Raw genomic sequence first — 27,362 nt, forward strand, 5'->3', positions numbered from 1 at the left:
TCCTATCCATTACATATGATGCAGGTTTAAGCAGGGACCAGGTAGTGGGCGCTATACGGCTTGGGAGGGCAGCCTTTAAGGGCAGTAAGACCAGTCCAGTGGCTTCTTGAAAACAGTAATACGTTTTATTGGTGCCATTTACAAAGGCGCTGTACAGTGCTCCACATTAAACAAAACACATCAAAACCTACCCATATTCTGTACCTGGATGACAGGAAACTAACATTTATGGTCATCTAATAACAAAGAGTCTGATATTTTATGATCAGACAGTGCTTGTCATACCAACGTGACAGTTCAGGGATGTTTATTGAGGGCCCATTCACACCAGCAGCATGTGATACCATGTAGCTGCTTGTGTGCGCTGTGAAGGTGCAATACATTGGGGTTCATTTACTAAAGGCAAATCCACTTTGCACTACAAGTTCACTTGAAAGTGCAGTCACTATAGATCATCTGTGCGGGACATGCAAAGGGAATACAAAACATGATTTTTGCTTGTACACGATTGTATGATGCAATCAGCTGAGCTTCTCTTGATTTCAGATCTTCCCCTCAGCTGTACAGCGACTGCACTTCCAAGTGCACTTGTAGTGCAAAGTGGATTTGCCTTTAGTAAATCAACCCCAATGTGTTGTTAGAAAGCTCAGCACCCTTTACTTTTTTCTTCTTTCAGCAGGTCCTACTTTTTTCAAGGCACACCACTGCAGCATAGTGGTGTGAACTAAACGAACTGGGCCCAAGGCAAACTGCTGTGTTGGGACTGCATTGAGCAAGGCTGTGAATGGGCCCTGAGAGTTCAGTTACTGCACTTTCCTCACACGGCATTGTATGTGAACCAATGAGGAGCGTGTACCAGAGCAGACTGTCAGATCATCTGCCTGTCTATGGCATTAATCACCCAACTATCAGCCTCTGAATGTGATATGTAAAATCACAACACATAAAGACCATTTCTCTCAAACAAGAAATTTGGTCCAACCACCACTTTTTCCCCCCCAATCACAAAATAATTCCAGGAAGGGGAGATCAAACAAGGCCAAGATATATCTAATCCATCAGAAAAATGTCTGTCGTCTGTCAATAGAGTCTTTTTAGGGACAAACCTCAACTGTCACAAACACAAGAATCAGACGCCTGGAGCTATGACTTCCTATGAGAGAAGCGCCACTCAGGAGACAGAAAATGGGGATAATTAGGTGTCCTGAGGTTCCCTGACCCCACCATCACTTCCTGAGCAGAAAAAGACAAAAGTCTCCTATTAGCCTGAAGCTAAACCTTTCCAAAACTCCACTGTCACCTGCCCTCACCGCTGACCCGGGAATGTTCTGAAGTGAAAAAGTGAACCTGGATATGAGGCAAGTGTTGTACAGCACAGGGAAACAATGTAGAACCAACCTTTTCCATTCTGCATCCATTGCTGGGAGGCAGACACTGGATTGAAAGAAATGTATGATGGACTGAGGCCAAGCTTATTTTATTACACATGTTGCTCTTCAATATATAAAAATAAAAAAACATTTTGAATGGAAATCTGTGAGCCCACATGATCGACCTATCCCTGGGCTCGCTAGTATTTTTTCTGCCACAATGTTACACAAGGGCAGAAATTCTGTAGCTGAAAATATCTGTATCTGATGCAAAAGAATCTGGTTGGTTTCATTGTAAAAAATCAGCCAGCCAACATTTTTTTATTTTTATTTAGAAATGTTACTCTTGTGGTATACTCTGTGTTTACAATCATCTACAAAAATATACATAAAAAAAACATTTAATTACATTTTCCATAAAACATTAACGCTCTGACTACGCGGATGGGTGGATTAAAGTTAAAACCTGAAACAATGCACAACTTTCCCTCTGTGTCATAATGCACAGTAAGCTATAAAGAGAGCGGGAGGTGCATCAGCTTTTCCTTCCTGCCCGTGTGTGAAATGTGTGGCCCCAGGCCATGAATTTAAGTGTGGCCCCGGCAGCTGGAAGTCACTGACATGTTCCAACTCATGAAAAGAAGAATGCAAACACACCGAGCCTTTATTACACAAAGAGGAGAAGCCTGTTACTCAGCCCAGAGAATGGAGAGCTGCCATGACACCCCTTGTGTGCCAGACCCGACAGAAAGAACACAGGGGAGGAAGATGATAAACATTTGCAGCAAATAATAATGACTTTTTACTGCTTGCTTGTCCTTAACTGTGACTAGAAGTACTGAAGCCGAAGAATGATCCTGACTTTCAGACAAATAGCATTTTCATTAGCAGACCAGCAATGGCAGCTTCCCTACTTCTCTCCTGACACGTATATGGCAATTGCCCTTTTATTAAAGTAATAAATATTACTGATAACATGAACGTAAATGACAACAATAACTATTATAATTTATTGTGTTACTTTTGGAAAAAGATATTGTATAGGGGTTAATATACAAGGGTGCAAAGAGTTGTACACTGTGAAAAGCGAGTGTATCTCGGCGCCCGGGAAAGACAGGCGTTTGCCTACAGCAGCCTGTACAGACCAATGACAGGCCGCGATTGTACGCTGGTAACCACACATCTGAGGGTTTACTTGTGGGCCTGGATGTAAGTGGTCTGCATCCAGGGGAAAATATCTCTCATTGTACACAAGTAAACAATCATATGTGTGTTTATCAGTGTACAGCCACAGCCTGTCATTAATTTGTACAGGCAGCTGTACACAAACACTTGTCACTCCTCTGTGCAGAGAGGTATGCTTGTTTTTCAGTTTATTTTCAAATCACACACATGTGCAATAAGGCAGCGATGTCATGTGCAATCAGCATGCAAATCTCAGCTCAGTGCTCTTTTTCTACCTGTGATACAGCCACAAGCATTAATGCATCATGGTGTAAAAGAAAACGCCGCATTCCAAGTAAAGAAAAAATATGCATATCATTATAGTAAACAAAAAACAAAGAAAGAAAATATCTCCATTCCCCATGCTACTTCTATATAGATATCCCTCATCTACATAATCTGCCTAGGAGCAGCCATCACCTCTGTGGAATCACCAAACACAAATGTATAAAAACTATACCAAATAGTGTAGCGCTTCTTAAAACAATTTTGTGCAAAACATTTAATACAATTATTAGCCGATACGTAAAAGCACACTAATAAAAATATATATAAACCAAACAGGTAACCTTAAAAAGTCTGTGTGAATGTGAAATCAGGGATTATCAGAAATTCAAATAAAAAAATATACATACGATGTGCAAAGTTAATCCAATATAAACTCTTTTGTGCTTCATTAGGTTCCAAATGCTAGTTGTGAATCACAATAAAAGCACCATTTAACATGGAAATCTTCCAGTATCAGAGAACAACAATTTCCCAGTGTGCTGACTTCATCCACTCAGGTGCACTACCAGATGTGCCCTGACCTATCATGGTGGACCTCAGTGTTAAAAGGCGGTCATAAACAGCATTATATCACAGCCTCCACCGGTCTCCTTCCAAGTCTGGATCTGCTTCCAAGAACCACTGAGGAACTCGGATGCTCATTTCGGCTCTTTCACACGGGCGCACTACCCGGCAACAAAGAGAAAAGGTGGCACATCCAGAGATGAAGAAAAATGTGTTGGTATATTGTAGAGTCAAAGGTTTAAAAAACATGACACATGAGGGATCCACACTGTTCAGCAAGCAGTGTAAGGCCTTGTACTCACGGCAGGACATGTCCGATGAAAACGGTCTGCAGACCGTTTCCATCGGACATGTCTGGCCGGGGACTTCTGTTCGATGGCTATACACACCATCGAACAGAGGTCCGCGCGTAAACAATACGCGGGGCGTGTCCGCGGTGTCGCCGCGTCGATGACGCGGTGTCACCGCGACAATGACGCGGCGACATGGGCGGCCCGCCTTTAAAATGCTTCCACGCATGCGTCGAAGTCATTCGACGCATGCGAGGGATGGCGGGCGGCAGGACATGTACGGTAGGTCTGTACAGACGACCGTACATGTCCGGGCGGACAGGTTTCCAGCGGACTGTTTTAAAGCAAGTCCTGGAAAGAGTTGTCCGCTGGAAACCTGTCCGATCCGCCCGAAAATGGTCCGCTCGGGCCAACACACGGCCAAACATGTCTGCTGAAACTGGTCTGCGGACCAGTTTCAGCAGACATGTTTGGTCGTGAGTACGGGGCCTAACAGTAAACAGTCTGCCACCCAGCAGACTCCCATTTACTCAGTGGGGGATCGATCCGCTGATCCCTGCTAAGCAGGCAGATGACAGGTCCTTCTCCGCTCACTGTACAGAGACAGACCTGTCAGAGTCCCGCTCTCCTCTATGGGGAGATCGGATGAAAATGGACCGCCTGTCCGTTTTAATCCGACCCAAAAGACGGATGCAAAATAGGGTCTCCATCCATATGAATTTCACGGACAGGATCGGATCGGATATCGGCTAATATGTCACCGCTGACATCCGCCGCTCCATAGGTGATTGGCGCGTCTGATCAGGTCCACCTGAATAACTGACAGGTGGACCTGATCGGAAAGCCTGTGTGAAAGGGGCCTAAGGAAAATATAGAGAAGATTTTATTGGCTAGAATAATAATTTTTTCTGGCCATTGAAATGAATGAACGCTCAAGCGCTAAACGCACCTAGCGCTAACAAGCACAAGAACAAATCATTTTTTCAGCTCTCAAAAGGACAGACGCCAGACCGGGATGTAATGCAAGGTCTATGTAACCTCCAGGAATAAGCTTTAGCGGGACTCCTCTGCTCAGAGAGGGGAATCCAACTATACACTATAAAAAAACACACAGAGGGCGCGAACGCCTAAGTGCATTACCCAAGGTTTATTAAAAGAAGCCAAATGAATACTCACAAAAGCACAGAAGTACGGTAATACGCATTACGACAATCTCCACTCGTCACCATGTTGATTGACAAACAATGGGCGTTGTTGGCAGGCTGCCGTATTTCGGGGGACGTATGCCCTTCCTCAAGGCTCCTTAGGTCCTAGCGTTAACAAGCGTTTATATATGTGTTTTCAAGAGTCAAGGGTTTTTTTTCTGCCAAAACGTTGCTGCTCCTGAACACACTGACAGTGTTTTCTTCTTTTTTTTTTTCTACCTCTAAAAGCCCCTGCCACTAAAGGCTGCTAAAAGTCTATGGGCTAGATTCAGATAGGTTAGCGGATCTTTAGACCTATCTGATTTACGATCCGCCGGCGCAAGTTTTTGAGGCAAGTGCTTTATTCAGAAAGCACTTGCCTCTAAAGTTGCGCCGGCGGATCGTAAATCCCCCGGCAGAATTCAAATTCCGCGGCTAGGGGGTGTGTAACATTTAAATAAGTCGCGTCCCCGCGCCGAACTAACTGCGCATGCGCCGTCCGCTAAATTTTCCAGCGTGCATTGCCCTAGGACGCTAGGACGTCATTGGTTTCGACGTGAACGTAAATTACGTCCATCCGTATTCGCAGACGACTTACGCAAACGTCGTAAAAAATTCAAAATTCAATCCGGGAACGACGGCCATACTTAATATAGGATACGCCGCATATAGCAGGGGTAACTATACGCCGGAAAAAGCTGAATGCAAACGACGTAAAAAAAATGCGCCGGGCGGGCGTTCGTTTCTGAATCGGCAGAAATCCTCATTTGCATATTCGTCACGTAAAAAAAAACGAAACGCCACTTAGCGGCCGGCCTGGAATTGCAGCCTAAGATCCGACGGTGTAAGTCACTTACACCTGTCGGATCTTAGGGAGATCTATGCGGAACCTGATTCTATGAATCAGGCGCATAGATACGACGGATGGAACTCAGAGATACGACGGGCGTATCAGGAGATACGCCGTTGTATCTCTATCTGAATCCGGGCCTATGTGTGCATGGACACATAGGCAATTTTTTTACAAATACTCCAGCTGCTGACTTTTAATATATCACTTACATGTCCTGGGCGCCCGCGATGTTGGCACCCAAAGCCCATCTGTCCCTCGGCTCTTGGGTGGAGGCGCCACCAATCTTTGGTAAGGGAATTAGGAAGTGAAGTCTGGCGGCTTCACTTCCTGGTTCCCAACTGCGCAAGCGCGGGTCGTGTGCACGATCCCACTGGTCCCTGCTGTCTTCCGGGACCTGTATGTCTCCCAGAAGACAGCTGGGGGGCGGAGTAGGAGCCAGATGTGGCGGTGATCTATGCCTGGAAGTGGGAGCAAATACATGGATTACTTAGGTATCTGCTCCCTTCTCCACCCTGAAAGGTGCCAAATGTGACACCGGAGGGGGGGATGATTCCGAAAATCGTAAGTTCCATTTTTGGGTGGAACTGCGCTTTAAATTTCACTCACATTGGTATGCAAAACTTGTGCATTAGAATAAAATACTCCTGGTAGTATTTTGCGTTAGGGCATTATTTAACATTAGTCAGAGCTGTACAGGTTGTGTGTATCTACAGACACCCCCTATCTGCATAGGCAGTTTCTGGTAAAGGTGAACTAACCCTTTAAGCTTTGAAAATGAAAGATAGAAGTGGACTGGTTGCTATGCACATCTACTCCAGTTTCCGGCTCCTCTAGTTTTGATAAAATCTCCTCAATGTGTAAAAGAACTGACACAGTCTTTTCATCCCTGTAAGGTTGGTGGCGTAGTGGGCGTTTCTCTTCTTGTTTTACAAGCCACCTACAGAGTCATTAGCTTCCCATAAAGCCACGCGTCTTGTAAAACAACAGAAATGCTGTATGCAAGTCTCACCCCTCACTGTATACAACTTGTTTTCCTTCTACTGTGGGAAATTTATGGCTGTGTTAATGAACTGATAAGCCATAATTCAGAGGGCTGGAGACTCAGGACTTCATAAAGCGCCAAATGGGTGTTCAGGGACTGAAAACTCGCAGTGGCTTGTGTGAAGTAAGCATCTTCTACACTGTCAATCCACATCCAATAAGGAAATGAGATTAGAAATGATACAATAGAAGATTATATAGTGATCTGACAAAAACACATCATCCACTGCCATTCAGCAGGATATATAATCTTTTATTGGCCAACATTGCAGGCAGTAACCCATGACAACCAGACACAGCAGAGACACGGCCCTCAAAGCACCAATATTTTACTCCGTCTATCCAACACATACTTGAGCACAGAGAGTTGTCATGACCACAGTTACAGAGCTCAAGAGGATTATTGAAAATCACTTTTTCTATTTGTCATAAGCAGTGGAAGACACTACTGAAAGGGATCATATCGATAGGGTTGACAAAGACAACGGACAAATAAAGATTACATCTCTCGTCCACAAGATTATCTCACTTATGGAGGAAATGTATTTGTCTGCAAAAAGAGAACCTGTCACAGTCAGATTGAAACTCTGCTGCCAAGTACATGGTCCCAAACACATGCACTGTCAGCCCAGGCTAACGTCCAGCTATTTGTGCCCCAGCACGATCCACCAGTGGACAGAACTACGTCTCTTCTCTGCGGACCTTGTAGAATTGCCCAGTACAAATTATTGAACAGTAATGCCTCATACACACGATCGGTATTCCTGACGGGAAAACTGCCATGTTTGCTTTTGGTCGGGAAAACCGGCCATGTGTATGCTCCATAGCAGTTTTCCTATGGGAAACACTGCAGTGGAGAATAAACACAGACAGTTTTCCCGACCAAAGCTGTCATGGCAGTTTTCCTGTCGGGAAAACCAGGCGTGTGTACACAGGGAAAAGCAACCAAGCAGGTTCTCGGTTTTCCCGTAGGAACATTTGACCGCCGGCAAAACCGATCGTGTGTACGAGGCATTAGTGATAGAATGGAGGAGTGCAATCAAGAAGCATGTATTATACTAGAGTGAAGCTAAAGCATAGAGGTGGGATGATACAAGGTGAAGCAGAGGACGGGAATAATGTTAGGGTAAAGCAAAGGAAAACAATGCAGCAAGAAGAGTAGACTTCCAGCTGGAATGAGACAGTATTGCCAAAAGAGACTTTGAGAGAAGTAAACAATCTAACCTTCCAGCATCCATTCATGATGGATATATCAGTTGAGGGTGGGCTTGGTGTTAAGTGATCAATGCAATACAATCCTGGTATGAATGCAAAGAGTTGCTGTACGAATATTTTTCCTGTCATCTTCCACAGCGTCTAGTATTGATAATGCTTGTACATTAAGGGGCCACAAAAGTATTTCAGAGGAAACAGGAAACGATTTTATGGCCAGCAAGAAAAGCCATCTGCTGCTTTGGATGGGAGGAAACCAATGAGAAAAAGTCTGCAGGACAGACACAGTACAGGGGGAGACCATCGTGCCAGGGATAACATGACAGCAATGTAAATATAAATATATTATATCTATATGTTACTGGGTGTATGCCTGTCATGCTGATAAATAATTGTTTCTATGTTTACTCCAATGACCCCGAGAAACTATCCACCTTTCCAGGATGGCAGCCCCATAAATGTTCCTTCATGGCTTGGAAGCCTTAAAAGATACAGAAATTCCAGTTACAACCAGACACTCTTGTGCCCACTGCTATTGGCTACTGAGATGTTAGGATAAAAAGCTGGAACAGCAGCACTCAACTCATGCAGTACCCTGTTAGTATGAAACTGGATACACACTATACAATTTTCTTTAGATTTACCAAAACCATATAATATGAGGTCAGACCTAAACACTTTCAAATGGTATGCAATCAGGCAGGCCTTGCACTACATAGTAGAGCTAAAGGAAGTCAAACAACAAATGTTGTATAGTGTGTATCCAGCTTAACACTATCTGAGAAGACTGAATTATCAAGGAGGGAAAGTAACAGCCAATAAGATGTTTGCGTTCACTGTCCACTCTGCCCTTGAAAAAAAAAATCAATCCCAGTTTAATTGGTCTGTGTGTAGAATCTCCACTTTCCTCCTGTTTCACTAAAAGCACAATGGCCAGTCATCCAATTGTGCATGTCCATCTGTCCGTATATAAGAAAAATGTCCTTTCATTGTGTCATCGGGTCCATCTGCTAGGCCCTAAATCACCACTAGACATACCAAATGAGGACCAGAAAAAAAAGGAATACATATGGTCATGGAAGTGACTTCAAACATCACAATGGTAATTGTCTGTATAGAGGCTCCAACACTGGTATTCCTCCTGTGGGCCCCTTTGCACACCTCCCTATATGCGTTATATTCATACAACCCTGCCCAGTCTAATGATTAACCTTCAACATGATAAGCCAGGTTCAGGAATTTCCGATCACCTGTGTTCTGCATGTGATATCAATAACTGGCTAAGCCAGGCCTCCTGTTGGTTGAATAGACTAAATGTACAAGTCTGGTAAGCACTGAGGCCTGTTCTGTAGAACCATATGATACTCGACTTCAAAAAGTAATAATCGCTTGTGCCACACTTATATTAAACAATAGTATAGAATGAAACAGCAAAATACCACTACAATAGTAACACTGAATGTGATCACTACAACAAACATATACAGACATTCCTCCATATGATGAGGACAGCCTGGCATCATCTCTGTGCCGTCCCTCCATATACAGAGCACAGCCCGGTACCATCTATGTGCCACCCCTACATACAGTGCACAGCACCATCTCTGTGCCACCCCTATATACAGTGCACAGCCCAGCAACATCTCTGTGCCACCCCTATATACAGTGCAGAGCCCAGCACCATCTCTGTGCCACCCCTATATACAGTGCACAGCCCAGCACCATTTCTGTGCCATCCCCCTATATACAGTGCACAGCCCAGCACCATCTCTGTGCCATCCCCCTATATACAGTGCAGAGCCCAGCACCATCTTTGTGCCACCCCCTATACACAGTGCACAGCTTAGCACCATCTCTGTGCCATCCCCCTATATACAGTGCATAGCCCAGCACCATCTCTGTGCCACCCTCCTATATACAGTACACATCCCAGCACCATCTCTGTGCCATCCCCTATATACAGTACACATCCCAGCACCATCTCTGTGCCATCCCCCTATATACAGTACACATCCCAGCACCATCTCTGTGCCATCCCCTATATACAGCACACAGCCCAGTACTATCTCTGTGCCATCCATCCATATACAGAGAACAGCCTGGCACCATCTCTTTACCATCCCCCATATACAGACCAAAGTCCAGCACCATCACTCATTACACAGAACTATACTCAGCACCATCTGTGGGCCATCCTCTCTATATACAGAGCTCAGCCCAGCACCATCTCTATGCCATCCCTCTATATTCAGAGCACAACCCAGCACCATCCATGTGCCATCCCCCCATATACAGAGTACAGCCCAGCACCATCTCTGTGCCACCCCTCAACATACAGAACACAATCCAGTACCCACTATGCCATCCCTCCCTATTCAGAGAACAGCCCAGCACCATCTCTATGCCATCCCCTATATACAGTGCCCAGCCCAGCAACATCTCTTTGCCATCCATCCCTGATATATAGGGAACAGCCCGGCACCATCCCCCGATATACAGATCACAGTCCAGCACCATCTATGCCCCCCCCCAATATACAGAGCCCAGCCCAGCACCATCTCTATGCCATCCATCCATATAAAGAGCATATCCCAGCACCATCTCTATGCCATCCATCCATATACAGAGAACAGCCCAGCACCATCTCTATGCCATCCATCCATATAAAGAGCCCAGCTCAGCACCATGCCTCCATATACAGAGCCCAGCCCAGCACCATCCCCCCATATACAGAGCACAGCTCAAAACCATCTTTGTGCCATCCTTCCATATACAGAACACAGCTTAGCATCTTCTCCATATACAGAGGGTGACGCAGAGTCACTGGCTGCTCTTATACCATATACACCACCCCGACCCTAAGCTTCTGCAGTAGGGATAGTAAGGGGTTAACGAGAGCCACAAAGACATGTCAGCTATGAGCGTAACCATCCACAGCTGCTGCACTAACTTTGCTGACCCCAGAGCCAGCTCACTGTATACACTATATACCATCAACACAATGTATATCGTATATTATACTGTACAGTACACGGTCCACAATACACAGTCAGTATATGAGAGCACATAGAGGACAGGCGATAATAATAATAGACACAATATCTGCATTATACAGAGCTAACACCCAGCTGACATTCTGTGTGTTCCAGAGTACACAGTGCACAGCCAGCACACAATCCAGACAATGGTACACACAGAACAATGAGCCATGCACAGCTCAGACTATTCTGGTGTTGTACAATCAATACATTTTCAGTATCTGATCTCCCCCATACATCAGAGCCCCCCTACACTTACCCCACTCCCCCTCCAGGGGTTCAGATCCAGTGTAGCAGATCAGCAGCAGCAGTAGCATATTGTGTGTGTCTCCAGCCTGGGAACTGAGCTCACATCCCCCAGTGTCTCCTCCCAGTGTAGAGCAGTGTGCAGCTGGATATGCTGCTGTTACATTGTAGCTGATTGTATCAGGGTGAAGTCAGTGTTACAATGTATCTGTGTATCCCAGAGTGCGGGTGGAGTGCTGCCCTCTACATCTCACAGCACACTATCCCCCCCCCCCCCCCTCAGGGATCTGGGATGGGCTCTGGCAGATTCCTCCCCATCCTGCACATTGCTCTTTGTCCAGTAGAGTGGATCAGGTGCTGCATTCACCAGGATGACTTTATTCTGGGGCCCCACATTACCAGCACATGGGCCCCTCCTCATTTGTAAGGGGCAGTAACAGAGCAAAACCATTGAGTGTCAACTGTCAACTCAGGCCATGTACACAGCTAAATCTTCCACCCCCCACTTCTAGAGCTGTCCTGGGAGGGAGCACATTACATCTCTCTGACTCCTGGCAGTAAACAAGGTACAGAGGAATACTGAAAATGTAACTTAGCTCTTCTGCCTTGAAGCACTGGTGTCCTTGGTTCAAATTCTAACCATACTACCTGCATGGAGTTTGCATGTTCTACCCCCAACGTCTGTGGGTTTCCATAGCGCCCAACTGTCCCTGATTTCTAGGGACTGTCCCTCAATTCAGAACAATGTCCCTCTGTCCCTCTTTCCTCCTCATTTTGGTCTGATCTAAATAGATGTATATAAAATGCACTTTTTATCTATCAAAAAATGTTTTCCAGCACTAAACCTTTCATCTAATTTCTAAATTACTGCATTTGTAAATTCCAAAAGCCAATATAAAGGAATAGTAGTGGTAAAAAAAAGCACTTGTGGGTTTAACCAATCTTGTTTTTTGTACAATTCTCCTTTAAGGGGGTGTGGCCTATGCCTGCATACTTTTGCTGATAGGTGTCCCTCATTCCCATCTCAAAAAGTTGGGAGGTATGGGTTTCCGGTGAGTACCCTGTCCCCGGACACTCCTAGTAGGTGTATCATGTGAGTTAGGGACCTTAGATTGTAAGCTCCTTAATGGCAGGGACAGATGTGAATGTACAGTATGTAAAGTGCTGTGTATATTCCTGAAATAATAAAAATAATAATGATTTTAAACCGACCGCAGAGCTGTTAGGTCACGGCCGTCCAATGGCCCAATAACACTAATGCATTGTGTTAATGCGCACACATTCACACCTATACAGTGCAGCGCATTGCATTAGCAGTATGTTAAATGCGTTACAGCATTGCTATTCATTTTCAATGGTACCCCAATAAGAAAACCCAATGCACCTCCAAACCACATGCCAAAATTTTTGGAAACGCATTACCATGTGTTCTGGTGAGCTGCACTGGAAAAATGATGCACATCCTATTTTTGGTCCGTTTTGGTGCATTCAATGAATAGGTTGCTTTGTGTGTGTGAATTTATATGCATCAGAAGGAACCAGTGTGAGTGGCCCTTACACTGACCGTTTATTTGCACCTATATTTTTTTCCTTTAATGTGTTTTTTTTTAATTGAAATTACTGGAAACACTTTAAGAAGCATTAAAATGCGTGGTTACACATTTTTAAGCATTGGACTTTGTATTGAATGTCACAACGCGCACTAATGCACATGTGTGATGCCTGTTGATGTGCATCTTGATGAGTGTGTTGGCATGCATTTTAAGGAGTTTCCATTGATTTCAATGAAAAATTCAACCAAGAAAAATAACATAGTTGTGAATCTAGTGTTAAAAAAACTCTGGGCTAAACAAAAGGTTTTTATTTACTTTAATGGCAGGATTGTTTATACATCGCAGGGGCCCATTCACACCGGTGTGTTGCAATACCGCCGTCTATTTCTTTAAATGTGTCAGAAACACACAGAAAAATTGACCTAAAGCATTTGTTGTGAGGTAGCGCACAACAATGGTAGTGCATTACCATGAACTGGGCAAGGTGTGCTGGCATGCCATTAAAAATAAACGTCACTGTATCAGACAAACATGTTATCATGCACTATAGTATGAATAGACCCCAACTAGAACCTAGTAACAATATTGTCCAAGTTTCTTGAGCTGCAAATCAGCTGATCTAATCCAGGGAGGTGAGCAATATCTGTGCCCCATCCTTACCATACAGCTCCATGACCAGTATAAGATGCACCTGGGACCACAGAGTTTCTTTGTCCTTAATTCAAGCCTATTTATAGAGCTCACGCTGAGGAGAATTGCTCAGACTCTGATCTTAATTTTTTATTTATTTTTTGCTACATATGCCTGACTGGAGATAAAATAAACAGCAAGTTTTTTATTTATTTTTTACAGTAAAGTTAGCAATTTCCTGAATGATAAGGTGAGGCCAGTTTAGATACAAATAGTGCACAGAGTTCTTTACATATTTGTGATGTCCTTTAAAGTAGTTGTAAAGTCTCTACAAAACACTCCCATGATAGGTTGCCTTATGGGGAAATAGTAATGGCAGTGTGTTTTTTTTTTTCCCCAGCAATATACAGGTGCATCTCATAAAATTTTAATATCAGCAAAAAGTTACTTTATTTCAGTAATTCAATAAAAAAAAAAAGAGAAACATATATTTTACATAGATGCATTACACACACATGATATATTTCAAGCATTTCTTTCTTTTAATTTTTGTACATAAGACCAATAAAAAAAAAAGTATTTTTTTTTAAACAGAAATGTTTGCGTACTGAAAAGTATGTCCATGTACTGTATGCACTCAACACTTGGACGGGGGTCCTTTTGCATGAATTACTGCATCAATGCAGCGTGGCATGGAGGTGATCAGCCTGTGGCACTGCTGAGGTGTTATGAAAGCCCATGTTGCTTTAATAGCGGCCTTCAGCTCATCTGCATTGTTGGGTCTGGTGTCTCTTATCTTCCTCTTGACAATACCCCACAGAGTCTCTATGGGGTTTAGGTCAGGCGAGTTTGCTGGCCAATCAAGCACAGTGATACCATGATCACTGAACCAGGTATTGGTACTTTTGACAGTGTGGGCAGGTGGCAAGTCCTGCTGGAAAATGAAATCAGCATCTTCATAAAGCTAAGTAAGTAAAAAGTGAGGTTTCTTTAGACGAAACACGTTAGTATGAGCCCTGCTGATGTCATTGCCCTACCCACAAACTTCAATTTTAAGCGCTTGATCCACTTTCTAAATGTGAGTGTTTCCAATTTTCTTTTAATAAATTTTACATTTATATGAATTCACACTATGTGGAGTATTTTCTTTTTTGGTCATGCCATTTTGAACACTTGAGAGGATTTGGTCTGACAAGTTGGCTGCTTCTGAAGACCGCTTCTTGGCGACATCTCTTGACCCACTGGATTGCCTTACAACTTGATCTGGAACCCAGACATGGGAGGTCCCATATTTTAGTGGTTGCACCATAAGCCTTGTTGACTTACTGAGCATATGCCCATTTGAGTCCTCTTACTCCAGTAAGCCTCCTCACTAACCGGTGGTGGTTCTATTCTCTGTGTCCTTACCTCAACATTGATGTTTTTGCAAAATCCAAGTATACAACGTCCATCGCCACCCCTCTGTCCAAGGTTTGTCTGACAACTTCTGTCTTTCATTAATCCATGCTGTCTGTTGCTTAAAATATTTTTTCCAGCAAGAACTCCTCTATGTGGTCTTTTATTAATCTCTCCAGTATCTTCCCAACTATAGAAGTTAAACTAACAGGTCTATAGTTACTTGGTAAAGACTTGGCAAGGGAAAGGACCGGTAAGCTGCGGAGGGCACTGGAGAGTGGTGGGAGTGGTGCGGCCCTCACCCGCCACCGATAAAAGTAATCTTGCGGCGTATCTGCCGCAGAGACCACTTTTATCTTGTAGAGGACCGCCCACTTATGAAGAGGATACCAGGGTTATGGTAGCTAGCTGCTACCATAACAACAGTATTCCTCTTCAAACACATCACGTATAATGACGGTGGGCGGTCCGGAAGTGGTTAAACTTATTGCCCATGGGAATATACTTTGCAGTGAGTTCACAAACAGTCTTTTTGAAGAATTCCCATTTCTGTTCTGTGCCCATTGATACCAATATTCTCTCCCAGTCTAAGTCCTGGAGAGCAGCCCTCATCCTTGGAAAATTTGCTCTCTTGAAATTAAGTGTTTTTATCTTTCCGGTATGTGAATTTTGCTTACAGCCAACATCAAATGAAATCATGTTATGGTCACTGCTACCCAGGTGTTCCTTTATCCGAACATTAGTAATAGTTATCCCTTATTCCTACTCACAATACGAAAATGTTCATACAACAGAATAAACGTCAGAAGTGACGTAATGTGTTGAATAGTTTTGTATGTATTCTTTCATTTCTGAGCATGCGTAGTCGTGCTCTTATGTTGTTTTTTCTTACGAAAACCTTACTAATGAAACGAAAATCGGACGTTGAGTTCACATCCGACAAAAATGTTATAGTCTGCGCATTCAGCTTTTGTCTGATGAAAAAGCAAAAATTGGCTGTCGAAAGCACCGCACTAACGATCTGAAAATCGGCAGACAGCTTGTCGTACAAATCTTTCCATCTGATTTTCGTATCGTATGTATTGGCCTTTACTGCCACGTCTGCAATCAGCTCTGTGTTTGTCATTAGTAGCTCAAGCAAAGCCTTATTTCTAGTTGGGGCATCCACCAATTGGCACATACAATTGTCCTATAAGACATCTACGAAATGATGAGCCCTAGTTGACAAAGCAGTTCTGTCACGGGACTTTAAAAAAGCAACCTTCTAGAGCCCGAAAACCGCCACAATAGCACCGCAAAAACAACTGGCGCTTTAGCGGCAGATTTAGCAGCACTTCAGTGTGAAAGGGGTCTAATACTGTTCCACCTTTAGCTCCCTCACTCATCAGCTCTGCTTGGTGATTAGGGAGCTGACCCAGAAAGTCATAGTTCCATGTATTGAATACTCTTCTCAGCTACTTTTTATATACTGTGCTGTACATTATGTACTACACACTCCTGTATTTTATACACTATATAATCCACATAGCTTCACATTACACACTATGCTGTATGTCAGGGGTCCTCAAACTTTTTAAACAGGGGGCCGGTTCACTGTCCCTCAGACCGTTAGAGGGCCGGACTATAAAAAAAAAACTATGAACAATTTCCTATGCACACTGCAAATATGTTATTTTGAAGTGAAAAAACAAAAACAATATTCTCACCATCATCATTACATCATCATCATCATCATCCCCTCATTGCAAACCCCCCCTCGCCATCATCATTGCAAGTCCCTCATTGCAAGCCCCCCCCCTCACAATCATTAATTGCAAGTCGATCAAGATCATTGCAAGCCCCCCATCATCATTACATCATCATTATCATCAGCCCCTCATTGCAACCCCCCCCTCACCTTTGCAAGCCCCCCTCACCATCATCAGCCCCTCATTGCAACCCCCCCTCACCATTGCAAGCCCCTCATTGCAAGCCCCCCCCACATTCATCATTACATCATCAGCCCCTCATTGCAAGCCCCCCCCTACCATCATCATCATTACATCATCATTTCATCATCATCAGCCCCCCCCCCCCACCATCATCATTATTACATCATCAGCCCCCCCCCCCACATCATCATCATTTCATCATCATCAGCCCCCCTCACCATCGCAAGCCCCCCCTCCCTCCCTCACCTCACCATCGTAAGCTCCTCACAGCCTTACTCCTTACTGTGCCAAACTGCTGTCACGGTCGCGCTGTGTCACGATCCCGCTGTGTCACGGTCCCGCTGTGTCACGGTCCCGCTGTGTCACGAAGCTCACAGTGTTGGTAACAGTTCTGGCGTGCTATGATAAATGTCCCGCCCTCCTCCTCCTAGACCAGCTTGTGTGACAGACAGAACACTGGCTCTATCACACGAGCTAGTCTAGGAGGAGGAGGGCGGGACATTTATCATAGCACGCCAGAACTTTTAACAATGTGATCTCCGTGACACAGCGGGATCGATGTGTTACAACCTGCCGTGTAACCGGCGTTGCTTGTCAGGGTGGGCCGGTTAAAAGTCCTCCGCGGGCCGCATGTTTGAGGACTTCTGCTGTATGTTATTCAGTACAATCCACGCAGATTCACTCTATACAGCAGTGGTTGTCAACTTATGGGAAATAGGGGGCCTCAACTGCAGCTCCTAATGGGTCAGTGCATAATATTCAGTATATGTGATGCTACAGTAGACTGCCCGAGTCATCACATACTATTGTAAATAATAAACAGAGGCTGCAAAGATGTTTAGTTGTTGCTGGACACTGGAAACTTGCTACAGGAGACAATTAGAGTTTTGGGCGACTGCTAGAGATTTCTATACAGCTCCTTTGCAAATACATTTTCCCAGTACCACTGCTGGGGACTGCAAAGGGCCACACAGAAAGCACCAAATGGGCCGCAGGTTGGGCACTCGGCATTTACACTATGCATACTGTACTATACATGTATATACTGTAAATTCCACACTGTTCCACTCTATACACTGTGCTGTACATTATATACTCCATGGGGGTTATTTACTAAAGGCAAATCCAATTTGCACTGCAAGTGCACTTGATAGTGCAGTTACTGTAGATTGTTGTAGATCCGAAGGCAAGCTCTGAAATTAGGGGAAGTTCTGCTGATTTTACCATCCAATCATGCGCAAGCAAAAATGCTGTTTTTTATTTTCCTTGCATGTCCCCCTCAGATCTACAGCGACTGGACTTCCAAGTGCACTTGTAATGCAAAGTGGGTTTACCTTAGTAAATAACCCCCCACGTGTCTTAACCTTATATACTATGCAGCACATTATAAACTCCATACTGCTCTGCTATATCACTGTGCCTTACATTCTATACTTTATGCTGCTCTGTTTTATATATATTGTGGTATGCATTATATACTCCAGGCTGTTCTGCTTTATATACTAAGCTATACAGGATACGGGTATACTCCACAGTTCTGCGCTCTATAAACTGTGCTGTACATTATTTACTCCACAATGCTCTGCTGTATATACTGTGAACCATATCATGTCTGTTTAAAGGTTTCTATTCATACCTTCTGCTGCACATGACATTATATACCCTACAAGACTCTGCTTTATACACTGTGCTGTACATAACAAATTCCCCCCAAACAAAACAAACTGTGAAGGTTCTCCCAATAATATCCACAACTACTGTATATGTGTAAAGTATCTGATTCACACAGAAATATATTTCGCATTCATGTTACTTTGCTGTGTGGCCTATTGTCTAGGGATGCACCGAAATTTCAGTTGCCAAAACATATTGGTCGAAAATTGCGTTTTCGTCACATTGGCGAAAGAAAAAAAAAACATAATGGAGCCCCTGGTGCAGCCCATTATGGAGGTGTTGTTCTGGAGCGCCCCAGTCCTCTCTTCTTTCCTCCTCCCCTCCCTCCTCGCCGCGATCTCCGTGTGTCACGGAGCTTAACTGCACAGACCGCAGTAACAATGTCTCGCCTCCTTTGACAGACGGCACACTGATCCAATGGTGGGACATTGTTACTGCGACCCAGGCAATTCAAATACAGCCAGTGACACACAGAGATCGCCGCCGATCCAGGCACAGGCAGGATGCATGACTGGTACTGGTAGGCTGCTGGGCACTGGTGAGGCACAGGCAGGCTGCAAATGATGGGCACAAACAGGCTGCATATGCTGGGCACTGGTCGGCTGGTGGGCACAGGCAGGGTGCAAATGATGGGCACTGGTAGGCTTTTGGGCACAAACAGGCTGCATATGCTGGACACTGGTAGGCTGCTGGGCACTGGTGAGGCACTGGCAGGCTGCAAATGATGGGCACTGGTAGGCTGCTGGGCACTTGCAGGCTGCAGATGATGGGCACTGGTGAGGCACATGCAGGCTGCATTGATCTCCTGTACCATGTCTGCAGTCTTTGACCATCTCCTGTACCATGTCTGCAGTCTCTGACCATCTCCTGTACCATGTCCCCAGTCTCTGACCATCTCCTGTACTATGTCTATAGTCTCTGACCATCTCCTGTACTATGTCTGCAGTCTCTGACCATCTCCTGTACCATGTCCCCAGTCTCTGACCATCTCCTGTACCATGTCCCCAGTCTCTGACCATCTCCTGTATCATGTCCCCAGTCTCTGAACATCTCCTGTACCATGTCCTCAGTCTCTGACCATCTCCTGTACTATGTTTGCAGTCTCTGACCATCTCCTGTACCATGTCCCCAGTCTCTGACCATCTCCTGTACTATGTCTATAGTCTCTGACCATCTCCTGTACTATGTCTGCAGTCTCTGACCATCTCCTGTACCATGTCCCCAGTCTCTGACCATCTCCTGTACCATGTCCCCAGTCTCTGACCATCTCCTGTATCATGTCCCCAGTCTCTGAACATCTCCTGTACCATGTCCTCAGTCTCTGACCATCTCCTGTACTATGTTTGCAGTCTCTGACCATCTCCTGCATCATATCTGCTGGATGTGCACCCCATGAATTTTTTTCTAATACTATTAGCAATGTGTTATATAAAAATAATTACATTAAAATATATAAAAATACATTTTTTTTTTAAAACAGGAATTTTCGGTAACGGTTTCGGTTTTCGGCCTAGTGTATTCTTCATTTCGGTATTGGTTTTGGCACCAAAATTTCCATTAGGTGCACCCCTACTATTGTCTTTTGTTAGGCTGCCATACATAAGCTGTGACTCTGTACTTTTCTTATAAAGTATTTCTAGTTAGAAAGCCGTCTGTGCATGGGGTATTGTCCCCCCCAACCACCTCTGCATTGCCCCAATGTCTCTATAGTCAGAGGCTGTAACATGGTCGTTCATAAATGTTGTCAGAGCCCATTTGTAGATGATCTTTAATGTTCCGGTATAAATTATATTTTCACCCCTACAAACTGCCTGATTACAGTTGATGATCGGTTAGTACAGCTGGTTAAAATGTGTGTCTACAAGTCTCTGTTCTGTAAATGTTCAGTGTCTGATTTATCCTCCAGGTACGCCATCAATCTCCTGTCAGTGATTGCTCTATGTAAAGCAGCTACTTAAATCTGCATTAAAACCTACAATGCTGCGGCCCAGATCCCTCGCACTCCCCCCATTATAAACGGAGAACAAATATAAGACATTGACAGATTGTGTTTCCCCCGGCAACATCTCTAGAGCGCGATGCTCGCCTCAATACCATGTTTACCCAGAATACCCTGCTAAAGAGACACCCCGAAGCAATCAATGGGCGATTGACAAGAGTCTACAGCCCGGGGATGAGCAGCGCAGGGCGGCGGGAGGCAGTGGGAAAACACTGACCCACTTCTATACGTTCTGTAACTTCTCAATAATTGAATTTAAATGAATGCAGGATGACTGCAGCCTCTGGCACAGAAAACAAATCTAATGTGCTATCTGATGGTGGCAGAAACTTCCCAGAACCCCCCAGTGAAGAGGCACCAGGAATAGGGAAATTTATTGGGAGGGAAAGCGCACAGAGAGGCAGACAAATCCAATCAGAATTGGATCACAGAATTCACAGCACCTCCCAACTGATGTATCCAAAGTGTCTGGTTACTAGAGCTCATACTTATTGGCTACATTATATTGTATTGTTGGAGGTGGGCAGCTCAGGTCACTCAGTGCCTTCTTGTATATTTCAGGTGCTCTAGTACTGAGATCTTTATGCATCCAAAGTATAGCCAAGTGAGAGAGTCTCTCTCCTTCTGCTGAATTTTCAATAATGGAACAACAAATAGTGAATGGGAGACTGTTTTGTTTTGTAATGTTGCATTGAGCATGCAACATTCAATTGCAGGGACAATGTATCCTGTCACCATCACCTATAACTGAAAGTGACTTGTTGATAGTTTGTGCTTTTCAATCGAGATTATTAGGCAGTTACAGCTGAATTTCTATTACTTTAGATATTTATATACACAAGGGATCACACATACCCCCAAAAAGTATTTTAAATGAGTTCCTATTGTATATGAACCTTATTTAGATTTCTTCCTCCTGTCCACAGAGGACACAACCCAATGGATGATTTCCCTGCTTCAACTGGCACATCACCTCCAAATGCATACCCACAAAGGAGGGGAGAGAGTCCTTCCCCACGGGGGTACACCACACAGGGGCCAAAGATTCATCTCTGTAATAATACCACAGAAGCTTGCCTTATACAGTGTCCCGATTCATGCGTGTCACTGAAATCTCTTCCATGGAACATCAATCTTTTCCGTGGCTAAAAATATATATTATCTCTTCCTTGACACGGCGGCATTACTGTTACCACAGCAACCAGATCTCTCAGCAGGCGGATGTCAGCAACCATCTTGTTTCTTAAGATTTTAACACTGTCTGACTTGTCTATGCATGGAACAGAGTAAAAAATAAAACTTGCATTGTTATAATGGTGAAGAAAACTATAAAATCAATGCTACGCTGGATTTAAGCTCTTAAGATCTGTGCAGGTAGTCTCAGGGTGCAGAGTAAGGTCCTACCCAGAAGTCACCCTCACATTAATCCCTGTAATCCTATTAAGCACTATTCTTCCCTTTAACTCCAACACTTTCCCTACCTGTAATTCCAACACTCAGATATCTAAGGTCTAGTGTGCCCATAGCTGGGAACTATGGTGCAGCACTTTACCTAGTACACCGCTGGGATTTCTGGAACAACACTCCATTCTATTGCTCTCTGGTGAAACAAGCTAACTGGTTGGTGGAGCTGGGAACTCAGCACTATACTGGTAGGAGCTAAGAGCTCTGATGTAGCAATCTACTGAGTGTAGCTGAGAAGACTGGTATAACAATCTAACTAGTGAGTGTAGCTAAGCAGACTGCTACAACAATCTAACTAATGAGTGTAGCTAAGCAGACTGGTACAATAATCTGACTAGTGAGTGTAGCGGTTAATGCATAGAATGCATTAAGGCAGAGGTGTCCAAACTTTTTTCAAAGAGGGCCAGATTTGATGAAGTGAACATGCTCGAGGGCCGACTTGCCTGACATTCTTTGAACGATAAAAATTCGGTCTAAGTGTGTTTGTCCGAGCTCTAATACACGGCCCAACAAGAATTCTCCTGCCTTTGTGGCTGTGTGTGGTGAAGAGATGAGCTCGGGTGTGTTATTTGGATATACTGTATATATTTCTTATGTGGCCCCAACGAAACCCAGAGCGCTGCTCAGGACCAAGGATGAGCTTGGGCGTGTTATTTGGATATACCGTATTTATCGGCGTATAACACGCACAGGCTTACCATTGCCATGAATGCAGCCTCACCATTGCCATGAATGCAGCCTCACCATTGCCGTGAATGCAGCCTAACCATTGCTACCAATGCAGCCTCACCATTGCAACCAATGCAGCCTCACATGTGCCATAAATGCAGCCTCACATGTGCCATAAATGCAGCCTCACATGTGCCATCAGTGGAGCGTGATCGATGCCCATCTGCAGTCTTGGAGGTCAGAGGGAGCAGGGCGGGACGAGTGCCGACAGATTACAAACAGGAGAATCTCTTGTTTACTACAAAGTCCCGCCTCCTGATAGACAGAACAGTCGTCCAATGGCATCCCAGGAGACAGGACTTCCAATAGAGACGCTGCTGAGTAAACAGGAGATTCTCTTCACGTAATCTGACGGCGCTCGTCTTGTCCCCTCCGTCACCTCCAAGGCAGCACCGATAAATACGGTATATATCTTTTGTGGCCCTGGGGGCCACAAACAATATATATATCCAAATCCCCAGGGGGGGCCATATTAAATCAACAGGGGGGGCCGCATTTGGCCAGCGGGCCGGACTTAGGACATGCCTGCATTAAGGTAAACACCTTCAGCCTTTACAACCACTTTAAGTGATCTTCAAGCCTAAAATGTGCATTTTAAAATGTGTGTTAAGAAACTAGCCCTTTCACTGGCAGAGCCATTTTTTCTAAACAGAGCATATAATCACATCATGTGACACGCCCATGACATTTTGGGTAAAACTTGAAGGTGCCTACAGTAGCAGGACATAGAATATTAACAGTGACTGAGGTAGAGATGGGGGTTCAGATTGTGTGCAACTTCCACAGAACTGTGGCTATAATTCGATGCCAAAAAGGTCTCAATATTTTGCAGGTAGCGTATACGCGGACACCATCTTTGACCATCAGCACAAAATGATTAGATTGCAGAGCGTTACTTCAGATTACAAATGTTCACAGAGATTTCTGGAAGATAGCCGTCAAGCAACGCGATAGCTGCCAATACACAGCTTCCCCGGGGAGGTGAGAAAGGGGTATGATTGATGTCCTGAATCCCAAACAAACAGCCACGTCAGAAAAACCTGCCAATCTCCTCCACCAATCAAAATGCTGACATTTGTGTTTCCATTAAATTCTGACAGATAAGATCTCCTTGATTAACAGAAGACCAAGACTGGACGTGCCCTTCCGTTCTATTCGAGGTGGTGAGGATGGCAGATTAATTTGTGCAAAAAAAATTAACCCAAACTGAACCAGCTGCAACAATACACTCTATAACTACGCACCAAACAATGGCAATGCTATGCTGAAACGCACCGTTGCACAAAAGGCATTTTATAAACTGTATACAATGTCAGTTGTTATTAAATCCAAAAGGCAAAGTATTATATTGCAGCTTACCAATTCTTAAAGTGGAGCTCCACCCTCTTTTTCAACTTTATAGCATCCTCTTTAATACTCCCCCCTTAAATCTATTTGGCGTGTTTTTTTTTTTTTTAAACTCACTGTGCTATTGTTAATTGTGTATTTCTCCAGCCATGGCTGCAGCAGCCTCGGCGCGTCATCCAGTGCTGCTATTCCTCCTGGGAGATGTTTGTTATCAATCCCAGGAGGCCCTGAGCCATAGCATCACGTGATTCCTAAACAGGAAAAGACCCGATGCACGGCGACGCCCGGTGCCATTTTGGAAGAGGGAAAGTTGGCTTTGTTTGCCAGTATTCTTTGATTGGACCTTCTGGCTGCTTGTCCTCATGGTGATTGGCTGCAGCTCATAGCAATCATCCTCCTGTACTCACACCGTCTGTGACTCGCCTCGGGGCGTGGCAATCGGTGGTGCAATGTGTCGATCCGACACACCACACCTCCAAGCTAGGTAAAGAGTCTCTGATGTAGGCTCTGCACCACGTGATCAACTGTGTCCAATCACAGCTGATCACAGTGGTAACTAGGAAGTGCCGTTTATCAGGTTTCCTCCATTCGCACTAACAAGGCTCGGGTAGAGGAGAGCCAATCGGCAGCTCTCCTGACAGGGAGGGGGGGGTCTGTGCTGACAATCAGCACATTGATTATCAGTGCAGACTCATCAGTAATGCCCGCCAGTGATGCCCACCTGTACCCACATCATATGCCAATCAGTGCCCAAAAAGGATGACATTTAGTGCCCATTAGAAATGCTAGTCAGTGCCCATCAGTAATGCCTGTCATTGGCACCTCATCAATGCTGCCCATCATTGCCGCCTATCAGTGCCACCTATCAGTGTCTCCTCATCAGTACCCATCAGTTCCACCTCATCTGTGCCGCCTCATCAGTATTCGTCAGTGAAGGAGAAAACGTACTTATTTACAACATTTTATAACAGAAAGTGCAAAAAAATAAACAAGCTGGTGATCAAATACCACCAAAAGAAAGATCTATTTGTGGGGGAAAAAATTAGCTGTATGTGTGCTGCACTGTCTCCTCTGACACGTATGGATGGTGTACTGAGCTGTATGTGTGCTGCACTGTCTCCTCTGACACGTATGGATGGTGTACTGAGCTGTATGTGTGCTGCACTGTCTCCTCTGACACGTATGGATGGTGTACTGAGCTGTATGTGTGCTGCACTGTCTCCTCTGACACGTATGGATGGTGTACTGAGCTGTATGTGTGCTGCACTGTCTCCTCTGACACGTATGGATGGTGTACTGAGCTGTATGTGTGCTGCACTGTCTCCTCTGACACGTATGGATGGTGTACTGAGCTGTATGTGTGCTGCACTGTCTCCTCTGACACGTATGGATGGTGTACTGAGCTGTATGTGTGCTGCACTGTCTCCTCTGACACGTATGGATGGTGTACTGAGCTGTATGTGTGCTGCACTGTCTCCTCTGACACGTATGGATGGTGTACTGAGCTGTATGTGTGCTTTGCTGTATTTCCTGATATGTAAACAAATAATGCATTCTGTATGCAGTCCAATTAATCGGTTATGAAACTAGTTGACAACAATTTTCATAATTGATTAGTTGTTTCGGCCCTAGTGGTTACTGCAATCATGGTCAGGAGACACGTCCACCAGATTTGACACATTGACAAATATTTGGGGGAATTCCTGCTATATCTTCAAAGGAAACATTGTCAGTTTATGAACTTGACCCTTTCTACTGAAAAGTACTGCTGATGGATTACCCTAAACCCATTTCTAGTAAAAGAAGCCAGCGATGAAACCCTACCAGAGATGCTGGAACGTTTTTTGTTTTACCAATCTAATTGGTGTAATCTTTACAGAGCAGTCTGACAGTGCAGCTTCTCAGGCACTTCGATAAACAGAATAAAAACAAGTGAAAATTAGCAGCCAACTGGAGGAAGAGCGGCAAAGCAAAAAGCAATTATGTGGCCAATCTCTCTAAATAGATCCCATAGAGTCGCTGGAACTTCACAAAAAGATCAACCACCGCCTGACGTAACCCACTCGGGAGCTGCTAGAAAGAGCAAGAATATAGATATATATTTATTACTCCAATGTCAGGTGTGAGAAATGCTGCGATCTAGATGTTTCATAAAACGCTCTCAACTGGCCACGCTCACTGACACCCCCAACACCCCCAGCTACTGGCCCTTATTGTTTTCTTTTTAATTGCTTTCAGTGGTATAAGAGTGTGAAGACGAGAAAAGCTTTACAGGTTCAATGGTGGGAATGAATTCCCAGGGCTGGGCACAGATGGACAAAGCCTGCACTCTGTACAGCACAGTGAGTCACAGCTACTGTATATAAATGTATACAGTGTGACTGTGGGGACGCCTTGGAGTGTAAGCTCATCTGGTGCAGAGACTCTATACAGCACTGTAGAATATGACAGTTATATAATATTAATGTGTGACTGTGGAGGATATAATAAAATGGAAGCTCCTTTGTTGCAGACTTATTTAAATGGCTTGCTGTTTTCAACACCACCGAATATGGCAGAGCTACTATATATAAATATATAATGTTTACAGTTTGTGACTTTTCTTCTGTAAATAGCACACGGATATTATAGCACTGAAATCTGTGCTGTACATGTTCTTCCATATCTGATGCTGTATGGCAGGTAGAGAGTTGCTGATTGAGAATGTTGCCCGGAGGGGAGGTAAAATTAAATGTCAGCCATATTTCATCCCATTCTGTCCTTACTAAATGAGGTAAATAATAGAACCAACATCGATCGTAAGTTCCCAGCTCAGGAAATGACTGCAATCATTCTCTACCAAGAGATGCAACAACACTGCTACAGCAACTGCGGGGGGCACTACAGTTTGTTGCTAAAATGCTCATTCCCAACCCAGCAATTTCATCCAATGGCTAGAGTCATCTTGACAATAATAAGGGGAATTTGTAGGAGACTTGACCGATATAGCTACCCAATTTTTATTATGTTATTTGCTACACCTCACCATTTCCCTTCTGTCAGAACAGCTTCCATCACTTCCTGTCCTCTCATGTGGAACACTGGTATCCCCTATTGTAGGCTCATACAGAAAACTGACTTCACAAGGACCGGTATCCCTTTTTTGTGACATCACTGGTCACTTTCTGTGACCTCACAAGGACAACCGATTGCGACATCTCTGGGACCATTGGTATCAACTGCTGAGGCATCGCTGGCATTACCTAGAGGGAGCTCACAAGTACTAATGGGTCATAATGTGGGCAGCTGCACATCTACTGATCAGCATCAACCGGGAAGGGGGCAATGGAAGCAGTTAGTTGATCTGTTAGTTTACTGCACCCCCCACAGACAGCCTAGGTACAAGCAGAC

The 27,362-nt window shown here is 44.4% G+C and overlaps 1 protein-coding gene across 11 annotated transcripts in view; it reads right to left on the reverse strand.

Annotated features, from left to right (window-relative positions):
• LOC120913800 (DAB2 interacting protein) overlaps nucleotides 1-27,362 on the reverse strand; it is a 628,977-nt gene that overhangs the window by 209,547 nt on the left and 392,068 nt on the right. Inside the window, exon 1 of one of the 11 annotated variants that reach the window (XM_040324029.1) lies at nucleotides 11,264-11,507. The exons of the other annotated variants lie outside the window; for them this stretch is intronic. The gene's annotated coding sequence lies outside the window, so the exon portion shown is untranslated. Of the gene's footprint in view, nucleotides 1-11,263; nucleotides 11,508-27,362 lie in introns of those variants that run through there. 11 annotated transcript variants of the gene reach the window in all.

Source organism: Rana temporaria, chromosome 9, assembly GCF_905171775.1.
Source record: "Rana temporaria chromosome 9, aRanTem1.1, whole genome shotgun sequence".
NCBI classification, from domain to species: Eukaryota; Metazoa; Chordata; class Amphibia; order Anura; family Ranidae; genus Rana; species Rana temporaria.